The sequence below is a fragment of the Oryzias latipes genome, chromosome 12, assembly GCF_053564925.1.
Source record: "Oryzias latipes strain Hd-rR chromosome 12, Olatipes_Hd-rR_3.1".
NCBI lineage: Eukaryota > Metazoa > Chordata > Actinopteri > Beloniformes > Adrianichthyidae > Oryzias > Oryzias latipes.
The window spans coordinates 11,786,891-11,809,130 of NC_136248.1; the positions used below are offsets into that span (position 1 = coordinate 11,786,891).

The window sequence follows — 22,240 nt, forward strand, 5'->3', positions numbered from 1 at the left end:
TCGTGCTCCTATTCATTTTTTCTTATTCAACAAAAGAGAATAACATCGAATTGAATAATCACTGAAAAAGTTTCACATCATAATTCTTATATTTGTGGAATTGTATCACCGTTAGGTTTTTTTCTCTCTCTATAAAGTAGAAAATCTTTTTTGCAGCGTGTGAATTCGTCGGCGAGCAGGCGGGGACTGACGTCATGTGGAGACAAAGGTCCTGTCCCGTGCGAATGTATGGCACTCGGTCAGGCAGAGACAGAAGGAGAGACGCGCCAGCACAGAGAGACACGGAGCCGCAACGGAAAGGATTAAGATTTTACCAGACTTTTGAGGAAAAGAAACTAAAACTGTTGGTCATTTCCCTTTTTCTTGTTGGACAGAAAATGAAAGGACTACCTGGCATTATTTTGGAGTCTGGCAGGGCTTGAGAATTGCGCATGCAGAAGCTTCGTCAGTTGTCGGCTGGAAGAACTTAAAGCTCGGCTGTAATCTAACTTGACTTGGACTATCAGGGATCCGTCCAAGAGAGGGAGTTAAATATCACCAGAGAACAAGACTTTGTAAGTTAAATTATTTCTTATATTTTTCTTTCGTTACTTTATTTAAGTGTATATCAAGACTTAGGATGAGAATAAAGCAAAAACGTTTCATTATTTTTCATTTTATGTATTTATGTGGGTTATCTGGGCATCTGCGTTTAATTAAAGTATACCTGCCACGTAGACGCGGGGAGGGAGCATGCGGTTCAGATAACGGCTCTGATGGCACAAGCAGATGCCTGGAGACGGGCGTTTCGTGAGGGGAGAGGACAGAGAGGTTGGGATGAGAGCTCTTGTTTTTTACACTCTGAGAGCGTACAACAACACATGCAGAAAAATGAGAGCCGAATGCAGCCCAATATATACACACACACACACAATAAGATTTTGAAGGTTTGATCTAAGTGAAACTGTCCCTTTCGGGAATGTCTTAACTGAAAACAAACCATAAACAACCAAGTACATGGAACAATAGATATTTGTTTAAAAAATGGATGTTTTGTCTATTCCTTCTATTGAGATCATTAGAAAACTCTTTTTTGGATCACAATTCTGTGAATTTAGTAAATAATGAAGATTCTATGTGGGGTTTTTTTTTTTTGCCTTTAAGGATGACAATATTTGTCACCAAAAATATACATGTGTGATGAAAAAAAGTTAATTCATGCAGTCATTCCTCAATCCATTTGAGTTCCAGCTCCTGGAGCACAGATGCCCTCACCTTTTTGTCACCAACCACCACCTCCATTTTTTTAAAGGAACATGGAGGGGTGCTTGCTTATCATACCAGAAGTAAATTTCCTAGATGAGTCCACAGTCTACTGTGAGTATCGTTCCCAGTGCGACACAACTAAAACAGGAGTACTCCGATGGAGGTCTTGACTCCCTGAGTCATATTACAGGAAACTTTGAATCTCACTTATACATTCACACTGGGCATGTGATGCGTGTTCTAGGGTTGTGCCGATGGACGATACCATCATCCATCATGATGGGGGACTGACATCACGATGGGTGGTGATGGGTCATGATGCCACGCCCCCGCCACGCTGGGAGTCGACACCATAAGCCGCGGTTACATGTGCAAAATAACTTGATCGGATCAATGGTCGGATTTGAATCCAACTGTGTAGATGGGCCCAGAAAAATGTTTTCAGTTTATAAAAAAAAACCTTCACATGGGTCACACTTTCGGTCGGAATAAATCATTCGCACATGCGCAGTAGTATACCGGAAAAGAACATTTCTTCCGCCCAGCGGCTACATACATAGATACGTCAGCTCGGTAATATACGCGATTATCTCCTAAATGTGCTTTTATTAATGTTCGCTCATCATTTTAATTTTAATCCGTGTGGTCAGCGCTTTTTCTGTTGAAGAACGGAGCCGGAAAGTATCCCGTGTTAACTTATTAGCAGTATGCTAACACAGGCTAACAACATTAGCTTGGGTGAACATAAATCCATGCGCGATAGGCTGCATCTTGGCTGCACTTAAATATGTGGGAATAACATCAGCCTTTATTTTGTCGGGACACGACAAAACAACACAAAAATCCAGGTGATTCTTTGAATGGTTTCTAAGGACTGAGCGACATTTCTGCCACCCTCTGCCCCAAAGCCGCTGTATGACCTGACGGCCCGACTGAGCTCCGCCCGGGACACACACTTTTACCGGGACACCCGGTTTGAGTTCGGTAGCTCGTTCACGTAGAGCTGTGGGACGGATCACAGTCCTTAGTCTCCCACACGTAACAAAGCATCTTCCCCTCAAACTCAAAGATATGAGTCCGTCTGTTCTGCTCAGACGCGGTTGCTCGCTCCACAGGTCCACCTGACTGACTAATTAAGTGCAGGAGCAGACTACTTCTTTTCTATTTTGTTTGTTTTTGTTTTGTTAAAGTCACTTCCCTCAGTTTATACTGGATGATTCATTAGTTGGGAAATAAAATAAATAAAGTAATAAAGTAAAATAACGAATAATAATTATATAATAACGAAAAATTACCCCCCCCCGACGAGAATCGTCCATCCCGATGGTTGAATGCAAACATTGTCAACTGCCAATTTAGGGGACATCGCCCAACCCTAGCGTGTTCAACATATGCTGTTTACACTGGAGTATTGCTACCCCATACTGGCACATGCTGGCCACCTACAATTGGAAGAGGCTTGGTGTGAAATGTTGAAGTGGTGCAAATCTTGCTCCAGGCTTCTTCTGTGAATGAACAGGGATGCCATCCATACAGCCCTACCAAATCCAAGTCCATGATTTGTTAAAGTGCAACTGGTTTATATGCACACTTAATGGCTGCATGTTTTGTAGTTTTGTAGAACCCAAAAATGATCATAAAATCTTGTGTAGCAATGTATGAACGCAAGAATTTTGAACACGGAAAGCTGAAATGCGCGTTTACATGCCTTTACATAGACCTTTCATTGAAAGTGATTGCTTGAACACATGTTGTGGTTGTAGCTTTAGATCTCTGAGAACCTCTGCCCGTCCCGAAGTCAAAGTCAGATGGGTCCTGGAAATGTTACCCGATCCGATTCCAAAATCCATATGGCTAACTTCAAAAATGTTATGAAATATTAAGATTGGTAGACATAATCAAAAATAATTTAATACATTATTTGGCTAAAAACGTAATTTAAATGAGAGAAACTCAAGACAAAAATGACAAGACAAACAAAAATGGTGACTAGATACAGATGACCTATCAAGCAACTGAAATCAAGGCTAAAACACACCAAGGGAGGAGAATTAACTGAATGAAAACTGCTGAGTTATATTTAAGTTGCTCGTGGTCGAAGGCTGTGTGAACGAACCTTAACTTGTATGATTAGTAAAGTTTACTTGGTCATACATTCTCCAAAATATACCATGACCATTTTCCTAGATGGAAATTAATATTAGGTTATACTGCACTACCCTATCAGCTACCTTAGCTATTGCTAAGTGTAAAATTCTATTATCTGTCACACACCTGAATGGATGGAATTTGAGATTTTAACACTCACCTGAGGGGACTGTGATCATCACAACCACACTCAGCAACCACTTGGTGCTTTAATCCCCTAATCCACTGTTGAACCTTAGTGTCAAACAGGGAGCGACCCATTCTAGACCCTTATACATTGGAGTTTTAGCTCTAGTGTGGACATTCTTTCACCTACAGTAATTCTTCAATCGTAAATGGCAAATAACAAAATTCGGGCCAATTCTGAAGCAGATAAAAGTACTGATGCCGTGACATGCGCGGAGTGAAGTGTTTATGCAATCAACATAAATCAGCAGATTTTTGTCACAGAGAAAAGTGGCTTTTCACCAATATTCACCACTTTTACAAACATAAAGTGTTTCACAGTGGCGGTTTATGATATGGGTGAGGTGGGCGGTGGCCCAGGGTGGCACATAATAGGGGGCAGCATTGTCCATGCCCGCAGTGTTATATATAAGGAAATAGCTCAGTCAAAGAGTAGACTTTCGTTGAAGCCAGTTTAGCTCGTGCTGGTTTGCGGTGCCTTCCATCCGTGTAACCAGGGTTCGAATCCGGGCTGCTCCTTGTTCCCTTCTCTGCTTCTGTGCCGGTCCCAAGCCCGGAAAAATTGAGAGGGTTGTGTAAGGAAGGGCATCCTGCGTTAAACATTGCCAAGTTAACCATGCGACGCAACCTCGAAAAAGAGGTTGTTTCGGTGTGGCGACCCCCGATGGGAAAAGTCGAAGGAGAAAGAAAGAGGAGACTTTCAGCATGTCACTCTGACATGCCTGCTACAGCCAGCACTTTGTGCTTTTATTTTGACACAACTGACACCGAACATCGCACCCATGTCTTCATCCTCTACCCTCTCCACACAACTGGTGCAAAAAAAATATAAATAAATAAAAAGACGATTAACTAAGAGTAAAACGACGTAATAGAGCCACATGAAAAGGCACTTAGGCAGAAGAAAAAATCGTGCTCAACCCAATTTCGCCCAGGGCAGGCAATAGGGATTATTTCCCAGAATTTCCCGCTCCGACACAGCAGACCCAACGTGCACGTGACCACCGCCCTCTGCTGCAAGACACTTCTTTGCGGTAGTCTTTGGAACATAACAAGTCAAAAAAATCGAGAGGGGGGGGGCGCAACTCACTGGTGGCTGGGTGAATCACACTAACACAGGTAATTGGGAGTCTTTTTCACTCTAACAATCAACTCCAGGCCGCAGCTGCGCGCTCCCGTCATAGAGACGGAGCCGTGTCAGAAGGAAGGGGAGGGTGGTGGGTGCAGGCTGCGAGGAGTGCAACCAACATTACGCAACACCTGGATCATCACGTGCTGTTGGGTCACTCAGCAACTCATGTTAATAATGTCATTATTAACATGATTATTATTATTATTATTATTACTATTGTAGATATTTTTATTACGTGTCTTTTCTGTCGTTTAGTTGGTGTCAGTATTTGACATAAAGACAGCAGGAGGTAATGCAGTAAAACAGCTGCGCTTTTTGAGATCATAAATAAACTATAGATCATTTTTTATGAATGGATTAAGGTTTTTTGGAGGATTTTTACTGTTGATGTTGCACAAAATTAGGGAAATGCCAAATAGTTTTGGAGTAATCACAGTGATGAGTTCTATGATTCCTTTTTTAATTTTTTATAAGACCTAAAAATGATATTCACAATAAGGTTTTTTTTTTTAGATCAAATCCCTCTGATATGTTTTACAAAGACACACACAGGACGTCACACACCAAGAAATGAACTTATTGCTAAAAATGATGCCAGGAGTCCAGCTCTAAAAAATGATAAGAGCAAAGAAAAGACATGATTTGTTCCTTCTTATTATTAATATTTCCAGGGTTTGTTTGTTTTGCTCTGCAGCATGTTCATATTTGTATAATTTTGACAGAATATATTTTTATGGACAGCAAAATATCATACATTATTTAATAACAACAATAATAAACTTTATTTGTATAGCACCTTTCCAGATAAAAATCACAAAGTGCTTCACAGTACAACACAATAAAACAACAGTAAAACACAGTAAAAACACATGTTAAAAAGATATTAAGAAAATGCTATTTTAAAAATATTTTTTTTAGCTGCTTTTTAGAAGAAAATACTGAGTCCACAGATCTGAGGCTGAGAGGAAGAGATTTATTTAAAGGTTTTACTTGAGTTATTCTGGATTAATGTTCCTGTCTTTTTTTATTCATATTTATGTTCAAAAAGTGCAGTATTAAATGTTTAAAAGGTCTAAAAGTTTAACTTTAGTGTGTTCAGTAAATTTTCATCTTGTTCGACCCACAACCTAAAGCGTGTTTTTGATTTAGGCCCCCTGTGTGCTTGAGTTTGACCCCCCTGTTAGTTAGTGTAACCGCCACTAGTGTTTCATATTGGTGCAAAGCCGCTGTTCTCCACCTCAGAATCAGTTGATTCATGTTGATAATGTAAACTGTCAAAAATTTATGATCAAAGAGCGTGTGTCATTTAGTGTGGCACCAGCAACTTTGGTGTTTAAGGGTTAAAGTATTTGGTATGAACTGACTATGGATTTAAATTTACAGCCTCCTAGTCTCGGAACACCCTCTACCATTTGGCCAAGTTAATCTTTGCTTGGTGACAATGGTTAATGGAGGTTTCAAAAGACAACACAATATATGTCACATCAAAGTTAATTTAAAGGTATTTTCTCCTTTGAAGTTGTCTGATGGGAATGCGAAACTCACTGGCAAGTGCTTTATTGTCTGTTTGTGTATTCACAAGAGAAAGTGACGGCAATGTCACCCACTAACTGCTGTCACTAAACCTAGGGGGTCTTTGATTCTTTGGCTAAATGCAAAAGCCATTTGCATAAATGCTAAAAAAAACAACTCATTTCAAACTAATTTCCTAAGTCCCTTTGTTTTATTTAGGAAAACTTTCTGTTAATTCAAAAACAATATGGTTCTGGATAGGCCTGCACAATATACCGCAGATTTATCGTTATCGCAATATCCAGCTCTGTAATATGCATATTGCAAAAGACAACGAAAATCGCAATAAATCGTAAACCTTAAATGTGTAATACAATCTTATGGCAGCTTGAAGCATTTAACGAATCAAATCAATCCCTTTATGCATTTGACTAATCAGATGGACGCCTTCACGTTGCTGACCAATTGGATGGAGGCCTGTTATGTTAGATGTTTGTCTTCTATGTTCAACGAGGGTCATTTGGAGTATAATTTTTAAACTATTCCAATGAAATGGGAATGATGTTTTTGGTTATTTTGTTATTTGTTTATATACCACAAATTAAACCGTTATCGCAATATTAATCTCAAATATTGCATATCGCGAGTTTTCCTCATATCGTGCAGGCCTAGTTCTGGAGAACTTTTTCCCAAAAGTAGTGTAAGCAAACATCTTTTACTCCCTTCACAATTAAAAATATGGCCAGCCTATTGAGCATGTGTCAATGTTTATTTCTTGAAACTGTTTCGAAGCTCTTTCTGACCAAATTTAGAGGTGAAGTTGATGCTTCTGACTTTTGACCTTCTTAGTCAAACAAAACAAAACTGGCTGTGAATGACTGTTTCATATTTCCCTGGGTAAGCCCTAACATCTGTCAATCAAGAATGTCCTAGGATCATCTGTGTTGTGATTACTGAAAGCATGATCTTTCTGTCCCCCCTTCACTGCATTCCATCCATTCTTACTCCAAAAGTCAAGATTTCTTCCTCTTGTAAGTAGAAAAGTAGCATTTTCTACAATGAACGCAAACTGTATGTGGAAGGTCAAATATGAAAACTTAGCTTACCCACTCCAATCATCTTTTAAAATACTTTCAAAGCGTCTTTTTAGTTTAGTCAAAATCTAAAAACTTGTGTCATTTTCTAGGACATAGTTTCTGCAGAGCGATAGTAGTTCATTAGAATTTCACCTCAGAGTTGGAGGAGTTGGTGTGAATCAATATCGCCCCCCCCCCATCCTCTCCATGTTTCTAAGAGCTCAACCCCCTCCCCCACAGGGTTTCAATGGTTCTGGTCCATACTGGAGCATGACCACTTTCCCTCTTTACACCTAACACCTCAACAAGAAGACTGGGAGTTGGTGTGTGGCGGGTAACAAAAAAAAACAAAAAACTACTGGACCTGGGCTCCTATGGTTGCTGTTATAGCCAAGCATGTCATGGATAACTGCTGCTGAAGTGTAAACCAGTTTATATATATATATATATAAAACGTCCCTCTCACCCTTCCGCGGGTGGTTTCTCACCCAAGCTCAGGTTCTCTACCAGAGGCCTGGGAGCTTGGATCTGCAGAGGATCTCAGCTGTTCCTAGAACTGTGCTTCTCTGGACTGAGAGGTCCAAGAATCTGTTGTAGCCACTCCTCCAGCTTGGGGTTTACTCCCCCAAGTGCTCCACTCGGGGGAATTACCACAGGCACCTTCACTTTCCATGCTTTCTCCAGCTCTTCCCTGAGTCCCTTGTATTTCTCCAGTTTCTCATGTTCCTTCTTTCACTTGGCACTGCCACATCCACCACAGCAGCTTCCCTCTGTTTTTTATCCACCACTACAATGTCTGGATGCATCGCCATTACCATCCTATCAGTCTGGATCTGGAAGTCCCACAGGATCTTTGCCATCTCATTCTCTACCACCTTCAGAGGTGTTTCCCATTTTGACCTTGGGGTTTCCAGTCCATATTCTGCACACATGTTCCTGTATATTATTCCAGCCACTTGATTGTGGCGCTCCATGTATGCTTTCCCTGCCAGCATCTTACGCCCTGCAGTTATGAGCTGGATTGTTTCCTCTTTACACAGCCTACACCTTGGGTCTTGTCTGGTGTTGCAGATCTGAGCTTCTATGGCTCTGGTGCTCAGGGCTTGTTCCTGAGCTGCCAGGATAAGTGCTTCAGTGCTGTCCTGTAGGCCAGCCCTTTCTAGCCATTGGTAGGACTTCTTGATATCAGCCACTTTAGTTATGGTCCGGTGGTACATCTCTTGCAGGGGTTTGTCCTTCCATGAGGATCTGTCCTCCAGCACTGCATCCTCTTATGCAGTGCACAATGAAATTGTTTCCAGCAGCTCTTTTCTAATAAATATTAAAAATAAATTATACCAAAGCCTGTTCAGTAAAAAAAAAAAGATAAATAAACACATGCACACATGAAATGAGTATGAGAACTGTACACATGAAATGAATATTGCACACATGAAATGAATATTGCATACATGGAATGAGTATTGCATACATTATTGACTATGCTCTGCAGCCAGAGCATAGTCAACTGTCAACTGTGTAGTGACAGCGGAGTAGTGGCTTATGTTAAGACTGCGGGAGGTGGTGGTGGTGGGGGGGGGTTGTTGACATAATTGTGTGATGGGGGTGGGGTGGGGGATGGTGTTGGATGAACCTCACAGCTCTGGGGAAGAAGCTGTTTCTCCTGTCTGCTCGTGTGGGTTCTGATGCTCCGGTATTTCTTTCCAGAGGGAACAACAGTTGATGTCCCGGGTGGGCGGGGTCTGCAGCTGTATGACCAGCCTTCTGTCTGACCCGGCTGTCGTACACTGAGGTCCTCCCACAATCTCCTGTGCGGTTTTCACCACCCGGGCCAAGTCTTTCCTGTCTTGAGTGGTGCAGCTCCCGTACCACACCGTAGCACTCAGACAGAGGATGCTTTCTATGGTTGCTCTGTAGAAGGCCGAGGTTATTGGTGGCAGACCATCCTGTTAGTTGCTAGACGTCCTCGCTGTAGTGGGTCTCATTGTTGTTGGATATGAGACCTACTATGGTGGTGTCATCAGCAAACTTTACAACCATGTTTGTGGGATGAATAGCAGAGCAGTCATGCGGGAACAGGGTAAAGACGGCAGGGCTGAGGACACACCCCTGTGGTGTTGCTATGCTCAGGATCAGTGTGGATGATGTTGAGTTCACGATTCTCACCACTTGAGGCCTGTTGGTGAGAAAGTCCCTGATCCAGAGGCACAGAGAGGTAGGCAGTTCCAGGTTGTGAAGCATCAGTGTCAGCTTGTCTGGGATTACAGTGTTGAAGGCTGAGCTGAAGTCTACAAACAGCATCCTGACTTACGTGTGGGTGTGCTCCAGGTGGGAGAGGGTGGTGTGCAGGGCTAACGAGACTGCATACCTCTGTCGATTGGTTCTCCCTGTAGGCGAACTGATGATGTCCTTGATATGGTACAGGACAATCCTCTCGAAGCACTTAATGATCACCGGTGTCAGAGCGACCAGCAGGTAATCATTGAGGCATGAGACAGATGATTTTTTTGGCACCGACACAATGATGGAGGACTTCAGGCACACAGGAACTGAGGTGAGCTGCAGGGACCGATTGAAGATGTCTAAAAAAAGCTCCAGCCAGCTGATGTGCACATAGCTTCAGAACCCGACCTGACACCTTATCTGGTCCTGCGGCTTTGCTGGTGTCGATCCTCCGCAGAGTAGAGCTCACCTGATGAAGCAGCAGGACAAAGGGCTGGGACTGTTCCTCCGGCTCTAAGAGATGACCAGTGTCTCTTCTGCCAGGAGTGTCAAATCGTGCAAAGAAGGTGTTCAAGGTGTCAGGCAAGGTGGGGTCATGGGTGCTCTGCTGTGTGTTGCTCCTGTGGTCTGTGATGGTTCTGATGCCTCTCCACATCTCCCACGGGTTGTTATTAGCAAAATGCTCCACTACACGTTGTCTGTACCTAGATTTGGCCTGGCTGATTACCTTCCTCCGCTCTGCCCGGGCTCTGCTGTAGGCCAGCCTGTCACCTGACTTGTAGGCTGCATCCCGAGCTTTGAGCAGAGACCGCACTGTGCCATCAAACCATGGTTTCTGAGTTAGCTTGAGGTGGGAAATAAACAGCCATGATCAGGATTAAGGCTGAAACGATTCCTCGAGTTACTCGAGTTACTTGAATACAAAAATTCCTCGAGGCAAAAACTCTGCCTCGAAGCCTCGTTAAATTCCTGACGCGCACTATACGCGCGGCGCAGGTATTTGATTGTGTCACACGGACCATTTATTCACATGGACCTTTTGAATTTAGTTGGCGCGATGGCGGAGAATAGATCTATAAATAAACGGCAGAAATTGTCTAAAGTGTGGGAACATTACACACTTAATAAAGAAGAGAACAAGCTGCAGTGTCTCTACTGCAAAATAGAGCTGGCATTCCATAACAGCACATCTTCCATTCAGCATCTGAACAGAAGACATCTGCGCGACGGCTGGAACCCCGACGCCTTAGGCGCGGAACCCGCGCGTGCCACCGGCAGCGAGCGAGTGGCGGTGTCAGCCGCTCCGCGCCCCCTCCACGGCGACCAGCGCGGGCCGCCTCGGCGGGTGGCGAGAGCCCGTAGCTGCGGTATTCAGGCGACCGGGCCTGCTTTGAACACTCTAATTTTTTCAAAGTAAACGCTTCGGACCCCACGGGACACTCAGCTAAGAGCATCGAGGGGACGGCGAGAGGGAGGGGCTGGGACAGGCGGTAGCTCGCCTTTCGGCGGACCGCGAGGCTTCTTTAAGCATTGCAAAGATAACAAAAGCATTATTTTTACACGAAATATAAACAATGATAATGATCAAATATGTTTTTCTGATTCTTTTATTTTTAATGGCCTTCCATTTTGGTGTTGTGCCACCCTTTCAAAGTTTTCTGCCCCCCCCCCCCCCCCACCCCCCATTCAAAATGTTCTAGCTCCACCACTTCTCAAGACCAACTTAAAAACACGAAAGTAACATTTGCATCAGAGCAGATCTTTAAAATCAAATGCTTGTTCATTTTACAACAACATCATTTTTGTTATGCATTATTTGTTTTGGTTGTTCAAAAACACACACAAATCGTTTTATCCGATTACTCGATTAATCGATCGATTAAGTGCTAGATTAATCGATTACAAAAAGAATCGATAGCTGCAGCCCTAATCAGGATAGAGCAGAACTCCCTCTGCATTCGAAATGGCCTGCATTTCACCGCCAGGTATTCCAGGTCGGGTGTGCAGCTCGTTCTGATGTGTGTGGCTGTACACCAGGAGTTGTGCGGCAATCTGCCGTCTCTGCCCTTACCGGAGTCTGCACTCCGATCCGCATGGAACAAAGAGCGGCCCGCTAGCTCCACCGAAATGTTAGGTATGTTTTCGTCCAACCAGGTTTCTGTTATAATAGCCACACAGCTGTTCATCCTCCGCGAGACATTCCGTAAATTAAACTAGTATAGTTTTATTGGAGAGTAATCTTACGTTAGCGAGGAAGGGAGTAGGGAGAGCTAGTCGATGCGGGTTGGCATGTAGCCTAGCGCGTGCTCCTCTTCTCTGCTTCCTCGCTTTTGTTTACAGCGTCTCCTTTGTCTCCTTGGCCGCAGGGGGGGTATGGCGAAGGGTGTAAAAGATTGTTCGATCTCGGCTGGTATAAAGTCCGGCTTAGGGGAAGCATTAAATTGACAGCATAAGTACAAACAGCAGACAACTTAAAGCAAATGTTGCTTTTATTTAATCAAACGCAAGACAAATGTAATCCCCATTTCTGGGATGAATAATAAATAAATGAACACACTCTTGGAATCAAAGTCCCAGCTATGTTTAAAGTCACACTTTTTAGTGTTTTATATATTTATTAAGTTTTCAGTTTTAAAACACAATGCAAACAAATTCAAAACCCAGTCCCCCACCCCCTGCTGTTGTCAGTGACATATACACCAATATCAATTTAAGTAAATAAAATATAAGAAAATGAAATGGTATAAGTTATAAGCAGAGAGAAACATGAATATATGAAATCAGTCACAGTATAGATGAAATAGCATATATCTAGAAAAAAAAGCAATAAGTAAAGTGCAAATATATCAATACACACGTAAAGAGAAGAAAGAAAAAAAAGAGAGAGAAAAAGAAAAAAAAGGGGGGGCATCATTCTGTCACACTTGTAGATGGTAGACTACAAAAGTTGAGAAATGGTCTCCATACCTTATAAAATTTATGCTCTGACCGTCTCACAGTAAATCTTATTTTTTTAAGTTTAAGATGGTAAAGCACATCTCGAATCCAATGTGATAGTCTGTTTCAAAAATGGTTTCACTAAGATCCTGCTCCCAATATGTTTTTATGGTTAGCATCGAGGGAGACTCTATGGCTGAGATCATGCTAAGCAATTCAGATATGGATTTCTTCCGGGTGGGATTGAAGATCAAAATGTTTTCCAGAGTATTTTGAGGAGGTTTAATAGGGAACCCTGTGATGGAAGTCATGATGAGATGACTCACCTGTAAGTACCTAAAAAAATCTGAGCTAGGAAAATTATATTTGTCGACCAGTTGCTGTAGAGAGGCAAATTGATTATCAGAAAATAGGTCGTCAAAGGTCTTCAAACCTTGTCGCCGCCACCTCTGAAATGCAGCATCTAACAATGAAGGTTGGAAAAACTTATTGGATGTTATTGGAACTTGCAGGCTCATCCCTAAGTAACCAAAATGCTTCCTGAATTGATGGCAGATTTTAATCGAGTTATGTACTACAGGATTATCAATAGTCAGAGGTTTAGCCAGTGGAAGTGTTGCACCAATGACTGATGGTAACAGACCAGGCCCAGCAGAAAGTTTCTCCATCTCCACCCACGGCGGTCCAACATCATTACAGTAATGTGCCCAGTATGTCACACAACACAGATTAGCAGCCCAATAATAATAGCGTAGATTTGGCAGCGAGAGCCCACCATGCTGTTTTGCTTTCTGCAGATGTTCATTGCGCAGCCGTGGTTTTTTGCCGTTCCATATAAACGCTGAGATAATAGAGTCAAGTTTTTTAAAGTAACTATTTGGGATATATACAGGGATGTTCTGAAATAGATATAGCAATCTGGGTAGTACAGACATCTTAACCACGTTCACTCTCCCAACTAGCGAGAGGTAAAGGGGAGACCATTTAGCCAGGTCCTGTTGTATTGTCACCTGCAGTTTCCCAAAGTTTTCTTTAAACAGATCACTGGGTTTTTGTGTTACAGTTATTCCTAAATAAACAATGTAGCTCTTGTTATCCTAAATGGCAGAGTAATTTCCTTCATGTCTGAATCAGATATGTTAAGTGGCAATAACTCACTTTTCTGCAGATATATTTTGTAACCGGAAATAGTTGCAAACTTACCAAGAAGTTCTAAAATATGAGGGATAGTGTCTTTAGCCTTACATATAAACAGCATAAAGGGCGAACTTATGTTCTGTACCCCATCTTGAAATGCCACGAATGTAATAATTTTTCCTTATTGTTATTGCTATATTGCTCGATGGCTAACACAAAGAGTAGTGGGCTGAGGGGGCAGCCCTGTCGGGTACCACGGTGTAGACTGATCGGTTTGGAGTAAGTGTTATTAGTGAGTACTGTAGCAGAGGGACAGGCATACAAAAGCTTGACCCATGATAGAAAGGATCCCCCGGCCCCAAATTTGTCTGGAGTCTCAAAAAGATATTTCCATTCAATCCTATCAAAGGCTTTCTCAGCATCCATGGAAAGAAGGCATTCAGATTCGGTCACACTAGGGATGTACAAAATATTGAGTAGCCGTCTAATACTAAAAAATGACAGACGGTCCTTAACAAAGCCAGATTGGTCACTAGAGACAAGACTAGGCAGGAGAGTTTCGAGCCGACAGGCAAGGGTTTTGAGAGTGCCTTTGATCCACATCAGCTATTTGTTTTTCCCGATCTTTCTGCCTTGACACAGAGTCACGTTTCTTTTTGGCCGTAAAAGATATCACTTGACCTCCAATTTGTGGAGTGAAGTTGTGGAACAGAACCAGTAAATGCTTGAAACAATGTCCAAACATAAAAGAATTTAAATATAGATACAGGAAGATGATCATGGACAAATATGTGCAAATACAAAAAAATACAGAATGTCAGCATTTATAAATCTGCATACTTTGACAATACGTTTTGTTATTCATTTGTATGTTGTTTGGAAATGAAAATTACATGTATATATGTACATATACACTTGGGTAGGGCACTGGACTCTGATGGTGGGAAAGTAAGGGCTTAGGGTAAAGGGGGGTGAGAGTTTATAAGATTTTTCTTCTTCTCACTCCCTTTTGGACTGGTGTTTATATCATTTTGTTTTGTTTTGTATAATTTACTCGTCTTTTTCTTGTTTTTGTAAGTTTTGTCTCGTTCTTGTCTTATTCTGTTATTTTACATTTGTTTCACTAGTCCAAAATAAAAAAAAAGACTACTAGACTACTACCTCTAAGATAAGCGTTAAGAGCCTCCCACACAGTTGCAATAGAGACATCAGATGTTAAATTAAATTCCGGGAACAAGGAAAACTGGTCTGAGATGAAATCTACAAATGTTTCATCGCTCAGTAAGGCAAGGCAAGGCAAGTTTATTTGTATAGCACAATTCGTACACAAAGTAATTCAAGGTGCTTCATAGGGCTGCACGATATGAAGAAAACTCGCGATATGCGATATTAGTAATTAATATTGCGATAACGATATAATTGCGGTAGATAAACAATTAGCAAAACAACCAAAAATATTATTCCCATTCCATTACAACAGCTTAAAAATTATACTACAAATGACCCTTGTTGACATAGGAGGCGGACATACAACATAATAGGGTGCCATCCGATTAGTTAACAACGTGAAGGGGTCCATCTGATTGGTCAAATGCAGAAAGGGATTCTTTCAATCCATTAAACACTTCAAGCTGCCATAAGATTGTTTGGCCACATCTAAGGTAACCATTTATTGCAAATTTGCTGTCTTTTGCGATATGCATATTGCACAGCTTGATATTGCGATAACAATAAATTTGCGGTATATTGTGCAGGCCTAGTGCTTCACAAAACAGAAAAATGCATTAAAATCACAATACAGTAAAAGAGAGTTAAATCTCCAGTGTCTCCTGGGAGAAAAGGAAGCAGGTATATTCAGTTTTAGCACAAGAGGGGCATGGTCAGATATTACGATTGGCTGATAATAGGGATGGGTATCGCTAAGGTTTTAACGATACTACTACTCTTATTGATACTGCTTATCGATCCGGTACTCTTATCGGTACTCTTATTGATACTTTTTGAGGACGAAAAAAAATAAATAAATAACAAATTAAGAACATAAAGTATTTTATTTCCTCACTATGCAACAACATTGTTTTTTTTAACAAAACATTTTACTTTATACATGAGGATGTTCCAGACAGGATATTTATTTAATTATTTAATCTAATTGTTTTTATTATTTATGAGTGTGATGTTTCATTTGATCTTTTGTCCATTTTCCACAACCTTGAATAGACTTTTCTGTCTGTCAAACACCAGTTAGGATTGAGTGAGATGATGGAAACAAATTCACTTTGATGCAGACTCCTTTCTATTTTGCCAACTCCATTTATTTTTCTTTAAATCCAGTAAACCCAATAAATTATATTAAATTTACGGATGACAACTATCATTAGTTATCAATTATTATTAAGTATTAGGAAGCAGCTGATAGTTTGTCGCGGGTCTGGAATCATAAGCGGTGAGTCTAAGCCCCGCCTCTCTACCTGTTTGTTGTATGCTCCGCGTGCAACGCCCCCCCCCCCCCCCCCTCCCGCTGCCCCAGCCTGTTCTGCACAAACAGCGCAACATGCGGTCATCGTAGTAGCAAGGTGACAGCATGGTAGGCAAACTTAATAATTTTTACGCAGAAACGTTAGTTCTTAGTCTAGGGCGCTCACGTGTCCCCTACAAGATCACCACCACTGACTGTGTGTGCGCTGCCTTGTCTTGTGTGTGTGCGCGCGCGGCGCGCGCTGTCTGATAAACAGCCCCGCCCCCCGTGCACACAAATAGACAGACAGAGCTCTCCGCTTCAACGAGAATACCGAAATTAATATCATCATTTATTAACGGAAAATTGACTGACTTGGTGAGTTAAATATGGCAGATAACGCTTGTATTTTGTGGGAAACAAAAAGAAAAAAGAAAAAAGTAACTTCTCCAGTACCGATAGCGGAACCGTTCAGGTCAGATCTTAACGATACTGCGGTCTTGAAGAATGCGGCCCTGGGGCTGGTTCAATACCGGTGTAGGTACCGGATGTTCTCGGGTTGCCGGATGTTCTCGGGGTCCTTCAGGGTCCTTCAAATGAGTTATATCACTAGAGGAGACATCACGTGGTTCCTCATGGGAGGAGAGCACCGCCATCTTGGTGAGGTCAAGTTTTGAAGCCCAAATCACTTTTATAACATTTAATAAAGAGCTCTGTTTTTGCTTTCAATCACTTCATTATATGAAAAAGAAGAATGGCTTGAAATTGCTTAGTTTTGTTCAGAAATACAAACTTCACGAGTACCCCTAACTTAACTAGTATTAGACTACTTAGATTTATTTCTATGTTCCTTTATTTTATTTTACTTATGTTTTTATTTATTTGTGTGTTATGTTCATTGTTTCTTTTTTTCCCCTCTATTCTTTATTTTCTATGTCAATATTTTATATTTGGCAATGGTGACTGATCTTCGAGGCAATATTGATTACATCGTTATTGTTCGTTGTTAACGTTAATGTCATTGTTAATGTATGATACCGCAATTGTCAATAAAGTTTTTTTAAAAACTTAGCGACGTTAACTCATTGGTCGTGGCAACTTACAGCCAATCAAATAGTGTGACGTCATCATTGGTCGAAGGACCCCGAAGGACCCCGAGAACATCCGGCAACCCGAGAACATCCGGTACCCACACCGGGGAACGGTACCCATCCCTAGCTGATAATGACATAGCTGAATATTTGGAGTCAATTTATTATCTGTAAAGAAATAATCAATCCTGCTGTAAGACTGATGCGCATTTGAAAAGAAAGAGTATTGCCTTTCTCGTGGGTGTAAAAAACGCCAGATATCCAAAACGCCGTAGGTGGAGAGGAATGATTGAACATAGGCAACAGATTTAGGTACAGAGTATCCAGGTTTCACAGATGACCTGTCCAGCCCAGGGTTCAGGAATAGGTTAAAATCTCCGCCCATAATAAGCAAATGTGAGTTAAGGCACGGTATCTGACCAAAAACCCGTGAGAAAAAGGAAGGATCATCGCAATTGGGAGCATAAATATTGACCAAAATAACACCAAGATTATAAAGTGAGCCAGTAACTATGATGTACCTGCCAGCCGGATCAGCTAGGACAGAGGAGCATGTAAAAGAGATATTTTTTCTTATAAGTATTGCAGTCCCTCTAGCTTTCCCTTGAAAAGATGAGTAAAAAAGCTGCCCCACCCAGCCAAATTTCAACCGGTTATGATCCGAGATTTTGAGATGAGTTTCTTGTAGGAAGATTATATCCGCACTCAAATTTTTTAAGTGTGTCAGAGCCTTCTTTCTTTTAAAGGGGTGATGAAAGCCCTTTACATTCCAGGTGATAATGTTAATGGAACCAGCCATTACAACTTGTGTTGCTAGGGAGGGATGAAATGATCCCCAGACCATTTATAAAACTTTCGAACTGGAAACACTGACAGCAAACCCCAAACAACCCCCCCCCCCAAAAAAAACAAACAAACAAACAAACAAAACAAAAAAAACATGAAAACAAAACAAAAACAGGTGAAACTAGCTGCAAATGTCTGCAGCACACCTATCTTATCTAGATGCAAACCTTCCATACTAAACCTACCTATCCTACAAATACTTAAATAGTAAATAAAACTACTAAAAATATATATATATTAAAGTAAAGTTTAAAAAAACAAGGCATATAAACTTTAAAACAAACACACAGAAACAGCAAGTAAGGAATAGACATCATGTCTTAAAGAGTATTTATGAAATACCCATTGTAAACAATGAACACTTAGCTTATTGTTAGCAGATTGTAGCGTGGAGCATGGAGCTTCAAGCTCAACTACACACTAATGGTTTGGCATTAGAGCAGCTCCATACTTCATCTGAAGTAGACAGTTTAATCTTGTCCAAAGTCTTCCATAAACCTTTTAGCCTCGGCCACAGAGTTGAACATGACACGGGTGCCATCTGGTTTGATGATTTGTAACCATGCTGGATAGAGCAGAGAGGGCCGTAAGCCTCTCTGATACATGTCCGACATAACCGTTTCATAAATTTTCCTCTGTTCCACCACCTCAGGGCTGTCTTCCTCTTTCGGCTTCTCCCATCAGGGGTCGCCACAGCGAACAAGTCGCATGGTAAACTTGGCAATGTTTTTTACGCCGGATGCCCTTCCTGACGCAACCTTCTCAAAGGTTGCGTCAGGGACCGGCACAGAGGTAGAGAAGGGAACAGGGAGCAGCCCGGAGTCGAACCCTGGTTTCACGGACGGAAGTCGCCGCAAACCAGCACGAGCTAAACCGGCTCCACCACCTCAGGGCTGTAGTCTTCATAAACTCGGAAAGCCATTTCCTGGTATTTCACCTCTCTTCGTTTTCTGGCTTCCCGAATCAGCAGCTCCTTGTTTTGGTACCGGTGGAAACATATGATGACAGGCCGCGGTCTCTCCCCGGGGCCCGGTTTGGGAAGTAAGCTGCGATGGGCTCGGTCTAATTCCGGCGGAGTGGGTAAAACTTCTCGGCCAAAGGCGTCCTGAAGTAGCTGCGAAAAAAAACTGGATGGCTGGGGCCCTTCGATCCCCTCCAGCAGGCCCACCAAGTGCATGTTGAGACGTCTGTGTCTTCCTTCAACATCCACTAGCTTTTAGCTTGTCGTTAGCAGACTTTAGCATGGAGCATGTAGCTTCAAGGATAGCCACGCATTGGTCGATTTCACCAGCATTCTCTTCAAGTGAGGTTAGGCGCTCACTGTGGCTGTCAGATTCTTTCTTGAGTCAATCCAGTTTGCTGTTGACTTCGTCAAAAAAAGTTGTTTTCAGCTCGGCTACCAGCGTTGCCCGGTGCTCAGTTAGCAATGCTAACTCTGCCAATAGCTGTCTGCGTTTCCAGCTCCGGGGTTTTGTCGTCGATTTGGCATATTTTGGTGGTATGATTAGGTCCAATAGGACCGACAGAGGTTTAGGAAAAAACACTCAGTACGAGATTTTCATAAGAAAATCCGTTTCTGTGCATTAATAAGGTAAAGTAATGCGGGATAGGAAAACAACGTCACTACACCATGCTCACCCAACCGGAAGTCCTCACTTTTTGTCTAGACTAAAAGGAGACACACATTCACCTTGAGAGTAGCACCATTTTCTAAAGGATTAACAATACATTGAAATCTGAGGAAAGATACACAGTGACATCTTTCATAGTATCTAGCCCAAACAATGCAACAACATACAAGGATACATGGCATGAACATGCATTGCATCTTACTTTTAGCAGAATAAAGATTTTTCAAACCAAAAACAGAAAAAAATACTCTCTTTAATTGCCCTTTGCGTAGAATTTTAAATAACAACAAAAAGAGGCAACACCTCTGTCTTGGGTAAAATACTAATATAAACAAAAATTTAACAGAAATGTCTTTGGCTATATGCGCATATAGCGACCGCTTTGGTGATTGTTCTCCACCGTGCCCCTGTCCTGTCATATGCGGTGCCTTGTGCAAAGGATTCGGCTACACGTAGCTGTTTTTTAGCTATGTTTTTTTGGTCACTGCGGTTTTGTTCGCCACAGAGAAACTGGCATTTTTCATATTCGGCTGGATGTCTCTGTATCAGGTGTTGGAATAGGTTTGTGGTGCTGCTGCCTTTGAGTGCGAAAGGCTTTAGGCAAATGTTGCAGCATGGGGTCTCTTGCTCCATGTCTGTCACAGCAAACCCATACCAGTTTCAAACAACAGATGATTTTATTCCTTTCCTGGGAACAAACTTCCCACTCTCACCAGTAGCCATGTTGTCGCTTGCTGTTTTGTGTGTGCTATGATGTTGTAGTATGTCCCTTGCCATACTGCCGTGTGAAACTAACGCTACGGAAGCTCCAGGGAGCCAAAAATGCGCCATTACCCAAAATCTCGATGTAGTTATTTTTGAAATCGCCTGTGACAAAAAATTCAAATTAATTAATTAAATCGATTTTTCGCCCAGGCGAAAGTTAATCATCCACAGCTGTTTTTCTTTTCCTCTTAATTGTCCTGGGTGTATACAAGAATCTAGTTTTCAATTCCTCATGGTCAGGTCATCTGCTTTGTCACCTTTTTGTTTCTCCATGTGGTTTGTCATGTTTCAGTTAATCTATTAAATGTTTAAGTTTCTGCCAACAAGCCTATTATCCCGCGGATTGGATTGTACATACCAGTTCTTGACACAACTTTATTTTATTGAATCTGTAAAATAGCAAGCTTTTAATTGTATAAAGGTAAATGTTATGTAGTATTTTAATTTGAATATATTTTCGAAAACCTGAAGCTTAAAAAGATTTAGTGCCAACTTTGGCTTTGTTCGTACCGGTCTGTGAAAAACGTCTGACATTCTTCTGGTTGGTTGCCTAAAAAAAAGGTTAGGGATCACTGCCTTAGAGTTTATCACTTTAGTTCAAAAACGAATTTCTTGAGCCAGATGAAGTCATTTATGTGGACTAAAGCAATTGAGGTTTGCTAAAGATGAGTTGCATTCTCCAGGACTTTTTGGGAAGGCTTTTAGTTTAATATTGTGACAGTGTTGAATAGCTAATTGTACCTTTTGTCCATTTTTATCAGTTTAATGCAAAAACGAATAGTTGTATTCATGTTTTCATGCATTAGTGTTGAAATAGCTATTTCACACATATGCTCTAAATATGCAGGCTGCGCAGAGTTCCTGACAAAGGTGATTGGTCGTTTTCTGCAACAAATACCACTTGACCCAAGCAGTTAAAGCAAAGCTGAATGGTTTTGGTAAGGGCATGGAGTTACACTGAAAAAATCCGTCTTTGAAGACTAACAAGAATTTGTGGACATTATTGACGGAGAAACCGACCAGAAAGCTGGGAAAAATATTCTTGTAGCTTTTTATCATTATTAATAAATTTTAAATATTTTCTTATGAAACATTATTTTGTTTAGGACTTTTAAAGACCCACTTTGGAGAAAATCGGGATTTTGATGTTTTTAACATGTTCTTGTGGCATTTTTCTGATGATTGGGGACATTTGTTTAGTTAAGCAATCAGCTATTGTATCTTACAAATAATTTTATGTTTTGTACAAGTAGTGAAGCCTGTTGTAATATTGGGTTATATGAATACTACTGAATTGAATATGTGAAGGCAAAATTGCATTTCTGAGTTTTTTGTTGTTTTTTTTCAAATTGTTGTAAATCAGGAGCAGTCAAAGTAAAAAAAAAAAAGCCTTTTGAAAAAGGCTGTAATTGTGATGTAGCAAGTTATGATACATCCAATTGCAGAAAAATAGATCCATGTCAACTTTGTTTTCCTCACCCGAGCTGGAGTTTGGCTCAAAATTGGACGACTAGATAGCTCCATTATTGCTTACCATTTTTGTTGCACCGTTATGTTAGGTTGGGGTTGTGAGGGGCTATGAGCTAGCAGGACAGAGTGTAAACAGATGGGTGATAGGAGGTGTTGGGGGGGGGGCTTGCGTCTTACCAGCATTCCCGCTCACAACTCGGGTACATTTCTCATTTTTAAAGAACTAAATTTCTACAAAACTCCTCCAGAAACTATGTCCTAAAAAAACAACACAGTTTTTTTTTTCAAACATAAAGTCCCACAACTTTATGATTGAAAGTCTTTCATTCATACATTCCAGTCATACATTGGGAGTAATGCAATCTACAGTACTATTATAACAA

General features: G+C 41.4%; 1 protein-coding gene across 1 annotated transcript in view; it reads left to right on the top strand.

Annotated features, from left to right (window-relative positions):
- Positions 1–253: 253 nt before the first annotated feature.
- lpar1 (lysophosphatidic acid receptor 1) overlaps positions 254–22,240 on the top strand; it is a 104,010-nt gene continuing 82,023 nt past the window's right edge. The window contains 1 exon segment of the mRNA NM_001309026.1: positions 254–554. The gene's annotated coding sequence lies outside the window, so the exon portion shown is untranslated.